Source organism: Penaeus chinensis, chromosome 18 (genome assembly GCF_019202785.1).
Source record: "Penaeus chinensis breed Huanghai No. 1 chromosome 18, ASM1920278v2, whole genome shotgun sequence".
Lineage (NCBI taxonomy): Eukaryota > Metazoa > Arthropoda > Malacostraca > Decapoda > Penaeidae > Penaeus > Penaeus chinensis.
The window spans coordinates 26,864,533-26,872,032 of NC_061836.1; the positions used below are offsets into that span (position 1 = coordinate 26,864,533).

General features: G+C 34.7%; 1 protein-coding gene across 1 annotated transcript in view; it reads left to right on the top strand.

Moving 5' to 3' along the window:
• LOC125034689 (serine dehydratase-like) overlaps positions 1-977 on the top strand; it is an 11,234-nt gene extending 10,257 nt beyond the window's left edge. Inside the window, exon 8 of the mRNA XM_047626598.1 lies at positions 1-977. This exon is cut by the window's left edge and continues 826 nt beyond it. The gene's annotated coding sequence lies outside the window, so the exon portion shown is untranslated.
• Positions 978-7,500: the final 6,523 nt, after the last annotated feature.

Here is a 7,500-nt window from a genome sequence, read left to right on the forward strand (position 1 = left end):
TGTTGTAGAAAGCTGAATGAAGCCTCATGATAGAGGGGTAGGATTGCGCTTCATGTTGATAATAAGAAAAAAAGGCCGAAATTTTCTTTCTTTTATTTTTTTGTAATTGGAGTTAATATAGCCATATTTTGAAGGGAAGAGATTGCACTTTATGTTGATAGTGGAAAAATATGCACGTAAAAAGGTAAAGAGCATCAGTGAATTTAAATGAGCCAGTAATGAAAATATTCCACATTTTGTCATTTAACTGAACTCAAGAAAAAAACTACAAGATTTATTTTTTGGTTTTATGATTTGGAAGAATAGATCAAACAGTTTTTCATACATGTGCTTATTGCAGACAGTCTTTATTAGAATAAGCCAAGTTTGGTATCAGTTTTGAAGGGTTAAGATAGCACTTTATATTGACATTAGAAATAAATGCATACATGGAAAGAAAATGCAAAAATAATGTGTTAAAGTTAGCCGATAAACAAGAATTTCATGATGTATATAAGCTTATCAGGATAATTCTGTTACAGATACAGTTATGATTTTCCATTTGCCAGGTATGAGACTTAATTTTCTTTCTTTTACTGATGCATTTTTTTTTTGGTATTTTACTCAAAGAAATATGGGAAAATGCAAAATAAGGAAGGAAAATCATAAGGTATCTCCAGGCATCACATATTTCTTTTTAAGAATTTTCATATAGCATACTTACTGTTAGAAGGTTGAAGTTGATCTCTTCTTAAATGGGTAGGATGCATACCATAGAGATCAATAATTGAGGAAAAATTAACATATTTTATGAATAGAATAATAACAATTAAAAAAAAAGAAATGGAATTTGACTTAGAAATTATATTTCAGACAAAAATTATAAGTATCCTCATTGTCCTTCCTTGGACATTAAACCTTGGTAAAATTTTAAACTTGTGACAAATGACAGACTAATATTCTCTTCCTCTTCATGTAATATAATGTTTTTGATTTTTGATTTTGGTTATATTTCACCATCCTTTCTATATTTATAAGTTTGTGCGTGTTACATTAATGCCTTGAGAGGTATATTTTTGGATGTAAATACCTCATTCTTGCCTTTTTATCAGTTTAACCAACTTTTGCTCCAGATTTTAAACTGACCAGAAAATGAGAGAAAATGCTGTCATGTAAGAGTGGATTTCCTTCCCTTCACATATATACTGAACAAGTGGTAATGTTATTGCAGCAATTCCCCCCCCCCCCCTTCTTTTTTTAACTTTTCTTGACAGGTTCTAAAAAGAGTTAAGATTTTGTCTAGCAGTTTAATAAGTAACATTGTAACAAAAAAACAATCAGCTCCATGGTATAGTAGTAGGAGATGGAGTTGAACGTTTAGATTGTCTGGGGCGACAGGGAGAGTGAGAAGGAGGGAGGGGGGTAGGCACCGGGAAAATGGTAGAGCATGGAGTATCTGGATTTTGACTGGAAAAGAAATTTGACTGGGGGAGAGAGACTTCAGGGTAGAGAGAAGAGATAGGGAGATGCTGAGACTTCTTAAGAAGATGGGAGGGGAGCAGAGCAAAGTACAGTTTTGGAATAGGTAGAAAGAGAAAACCCTCGTCAAAGTGCTTCTTGTCTGGCCTCACGTAGAGTGAGGCCTAGTTTGAATCTGAGAACTGCTACCTCAGATTCAAGCTTGTAGGCAGGGCAGCTCCTATAAAATGCATTATGGGAGCGTGACTGAGCAGAGTAATTTGAACAGTCATGACCAGGTTGGGCACATAGAGGGCAGCTGGCTGGGAGTGACAGTGTTTAGCCGGGTGGCCAAAATGCCAACATTTCTGACATGATGAGGAAGAGGTCAACATGGTCAGACAAAGCAGGACACCCCACCAATATAAACCTCATGGGGGAGATGATGTCTACTGAAGTTAATCTTGGCATTATTGTTGTTGGACTTATGATGGCCTCTGGGAAGAATAGTGTAGCACTGGACTGCCACTGCATCCTAGTCGATGAGACATGCGAACAAGTCGTTTTCAGTCTGACCAGTCCTTGTCATAGACAGGACAATCAGTCAGATAGAAGGAAGCAATTCCAGTACAGGTACTAAGGGAGAAATGAGGTTAGGCAGGAATAGGTTTGTCAGTGAGGTCAGTCAGGGTAGATAGTAAACGAGCTTGGTACTAAGATGTAACTATGACAAGGCATGAATGATCAGAACGACTGCCAAAGGAAACTTTGCCTACTTGTTTTTAGAAATATTGTTGGAAGAGAAGGGTATTGTCAGAGTATAAGGCTGTTGGGGGAAATCACAAAGAATTGATCCCACTTGGATGGGCCAAAAAGGGTACTCAAAAATTTTACAGAGGTGGAAACAGTAGAAGGATGAGGAAGATGAAGTGGAATAGAGAGAGATGGTACTGTTGAGAGGAGGACAGTAAGGATAAAGAGTAGTAATAATGGGAGTGGGGGTAGACAATGAAGAAGACTATGCAACAGATGGAGTGGAAGATGTTGGGAGAGAGGAAGAGTGGATTCTGAAGGTTGAGTAATGACCTGGGTGGATGATTTGGAATGAATAAAGTTATCAGGAAGCATTGAGGAAGGGGTATTAGTATCAGGGATCAAAAGAGAGGCAGGGATCGGGAAACCAATGAAATCAAATTTAGGTAGGCTAGTCAGGGTCCCCATGAGGGGTAAGGGCTAGGCGATTAACCAAAGGCATATCAAGCTCATGGCTCCCAGAGGCCGTTCATGACTGACACAAAGCCAGCTTTTCATCTTTTCAGCACAGCTCTCACACCTTAGGAGGTGGACAGGAGATAATGGAGAAAAGGAAAAGGAAAGGGGGAAAAGAAAAGACCATGTAAAATTAGTTGAGGTGAGGGCTGAGGTCCAAGCCTCAGTCTCCATCTCTTAAGCTCCCCCCTCCCAAGATGACAGCAAGCAAGGGAATAGTGGGGTATATCTGGATCTAGTATGTATTCATATTTCTCTTTAGGGGACCAGAGTGAGTTGGTAAGCTTTACACCCTTGTCCCAGTACCTGCCGCTGTAGTAAGCTGCTCCTTGAGTGGATGTAGGTGTCTGCACTGCTTTCACTTCTGTGGACAGAAGTGAGCATCTGCCTCAAGGAGAGCTGCTACATAAAAAGAGACATCTTGTCAGACAGAAGAGAGACAGAGAGAAGGCACCCAGGGAGACAGGGGTGTCTTGGGGTTTCACATCTACCTTCTACAATACACCCACAAGCCAAGACCCATTTCATTCCCCACTCCAGACATCTCATTGACAGTGGTCTTCCCTTCACATCAGGTGGCAGGCAGTGCCCCCATCCCCTGTCTCACTGATATTTGGTGCCAGCAGTGCTCCCAACTTCTCTTGTGATATCTGATTGCAGCAGTGTAGTTAATCTTTCTCTCTGATAGTGTGAGTGTGTGAGAGATAGAAATAGAGTGTGAGAGTGTATATATGTATGTATGGAAGTGTATATGTGTATGTATGTGAGTATATATGTGTATGTATGTGAGTATATATATGTGTATGTATGCGTGTATACGTGTATGTATGGGAGTGTATATGTGTGTAGGTGTGTGTGAGGGGGGGGGGGGTGAGAGTGAGAGAGACAGTTTGTCATGTGTGAGTGTTATGCATATAAATTCCAAAGAAATGGGAAAAATGAAACCACATTAGCTTTTCACAGATGATTTTAATAATAAGTAGGTTATAAGTAAATATGTAAATTATAATTGACAGGATATGTTTATCTATAAATACAATCAAGCCAATCTCAGCAACAAGGAAGCAATGTATTAAATATTTACTACATAAACTAAAATTCAAGAACTTTAAAAAAAAAAAACTGAAATCCTTGGGGAAATTTTGGCATCAAATATCCTAAGTGACTTAGTATGGACTAGCTAGCAAACAAAAGAAAAAAATAAGAATGGCATTTAATGGATTTCCATACAATTAAGACTAGAATCCCTCAGTTAATACACCGAAGTGAAACAAATAAGGATAGGGGGAAACACACACAAAATACACATAATCTTTCAACAGACACTTAAGGTAAGTTTATGTTCATGGCAATTACCTTCTGTAAAAAGGAAAAATCTCAAAATGTCCATTTGTAGAAAATATTACAAAATGTAAAAACAAAATATAACACTACTTGAAAAGAAAAAAAGAAAATCTTAAGCAGTCAACTGTGTTTTCACTGACCAACTTGACTATTTGTTTTTTTCATAAGCTCATTGACATGTACAATTCTTATTGAGTTGTTTACCTTACATTATTTAAGTAAAGCCAAAATACAGACCAAACTTACTGACTCATGCCTTAAATATTCTTATAACACACAGCCTCATTTTTTAAGTACTACCATGCATGCAGTAGCCTATTATATAAGTATTCATCATGGCACAGAGCATGTGAAGTTCTCTCTAAGCTGAAAAGATATATACTCAAATTAAAATATTCATATATGTTACAAAGACCTAGTTTCTTGCCCCAGTATCTGTAATTATCTGTATTAGCATCATGCTGAAATTCCTTGATTAATGATAACAAGGAACTAGCTTCCACTACAAAAAACAAATCATCTACAATATCCACACAAAATAAATTCTTCTAAGAAATATATCTTTATACTATGAAAGGTCCTTCTCTATTATGGCTAGTGAGGAGGCAGTACTGTACACTGTGAAAGAACGAAAGAAGAAATATCGTATAGATGATCTTTTGCACATTAAGAGAATAAGTGCTAAGTTAATCTTTAGAAATGGAGATATTGTTACGGCAAAGAACAAAACAATGAACTGTGAGGACCAAAGACTGTATTATGTGACAATCCAGCTACATCTGGATTATAAATTATATCTTAATCCATCAAAGAACACATTTCCTCTCTTACCCTTCATACAATCATTTGTACTTAGCCATCTCACACAGGATGTTATGAATCCATGAAAGACATTACAATGAATGATCAAATTTTAACACTTACCACAAAGTCTAGTGTTAATACATTCCTGCAAAAACAATTTTTTTTTTTTACATAAATGTATGACTTATTTCCTTCTTTAATAATCTCAAACCAACCCTATGATGCTTTTATCTTGGCTGAAACATGACAAACCATTACTGATAACACAAAAGTTTAAGTGACCTGACTGTAGCTTCCCTCCTGCACACCACATGGATATGCCCTAAAATAAGCCCCTTGAAATAATCTGGAAGTCATAGCAACTGCTCTGTCATGTGCACCATGATGTCAAGAGTGTGAACTGAGCGACCGGGTAATGTAGCATAAGCTCTAAATTAACCTGTGCAATGCTTGAAGATGGACTCACAGCAAGCTTTCCTGTATTAAAGGCAACCTTCCTAATGCACTAAGCTCAGTAGTGATTATGTTACCAAGAAAAATGTTTTAATCCAAATTCCTTCCAACACGAACACAGAAGCAAACAAGAAAAGAAAGGGGGAGGAGGAAATCTATCACTAAACATTGCGAGTTACCTCCCATCAGTAGTATAAAAAAAAAGGTAAAGTCTTCACAGACTAGTAACCAAGATTTTTCTGATCCATCTTATACTTATGCCTAGAGTTCAGAAACTATTACAGAAGTTTTGAACAAGATGTTCCTTACCAAAATCTTGGGTCAGCATTCCACAAAAAAAAAAAATTGTGGACTCAACCTGGGGTGTGAGATTATTTAAAAATGGTGAAGGATATGCAATTCTGTATAAATCATAATAAAATTATAACACTTATAACACAGGAACAATGTTTAAAATAAATATTTTTAAACTGATAAATATTACATTCATTATCATTGGAAAAATAAATGTTCAGTTTCATATATATAAAACAAAACCAAAAAAAAAAAGGTCAAGTACTCATAATATAAACATATTTGAAAGATAATAATTATCCCCAAGCCGTTTCAAACAGGGCACTTCAAAGCCAATACACTTTCTTAGAAGCAAACATTCATGTCCCATCTAAAAGGCTAGCTTGATGCAATGCATTGACTGAGTTTATCTTCCTGAAAATCTTTTTCTTTTTAATAATGTGGTTCAGTTGCATTCTTAATACCCTGTCATCTACCTAATAAGAGAAAGGAGGTCTGTTACTTGGTGCTATCTCATAATGGCTGTGGGAAGTGTACTACACTAATACTTATGGCACTGAAAATAAACAATTGTGAAGAAAATACTTACTTCTGTGCATGTTTTTGTTTTTGTTTTTCTTATCAAATATGCACACAGATTTATAAGACCTGAACCTATATTAAAATATTTCAACTGTATTAATGCAATGTAAGTGAACCAAATATTAAGCAAAGGAAATATTATAAAAATGGAATTCCAAATATGTACAAGAAGAATGTTGCCAACTCTCCAAGTTTAAGAATGAAATACATCATACAAGAGATACATACAGCTGTGTGTGTGTGTGTGTGTGTGTGTGTGTGTGTGTGTGTGTGTGTGTGTGTGTGTGTGTGTGTGTGTGTGTGTGTGTGTGTGTGTGTGTGTGTGTGTGTGAGTGTGTGAGTGTGTGAGTGTGTGAGTGTGTGAGTGTGTGAGTGTGTGAGTGTGTGAGTGAGTGAGTGAGTGAGTGAGTGAGTGAGTGAGTGAGTGAGTGTGAGTGTGAATGAGTGAGTGAGTGAGTGAGTGAGTGAGTGAGTGAGTGAGTGAGTGAGTAAGTGTGTGTGTGTGTGTGTGAGTGTGTGTGTGTGTGTGTGTGTGCACACACATATACATATATATAATATATACATAGACATATATATATAATATATACATACATATATATAATACATACATATACATATATATAATATATACATATACATAATATATACATATATATAATATATACATATACATATATATATAATATATACATACACATATATATATAATATATACATACACATATTCATATATAATATGTACATATACATATACATATTCATATATATAATATATACATATACATATTCATATATATAATATATACATATACATATTCATATATATAATATATACATATACATATTCATATATATATATACATATATAATATATAATATATACATATATAATATATACATATATATGTATATATAATATATACATATATATATAATATATACATATATATGTATATATAATATATACATATATATATAATATATATATATGTATATATAATATACATATATATATGTATATATAATATATACATATACATATATATAATATATATATACATATACATATATATAATATACATATACATATACATATATATAATATATACATATACACATATATAGAATATATAATTATATGTTATACATATATATATACACATGCATGTATATATGTATACATGTATATATGTATATATGTATATGTGTATATGTATATGTGTGTGTGTGTGTGTGTGTGTGTGTGTGTGTGTGTGTGTGTGTGTGTGTGTGTGTGTGTGTGTGTGTGTGTGTGTGTGTGTGTGTGTGTGTGTG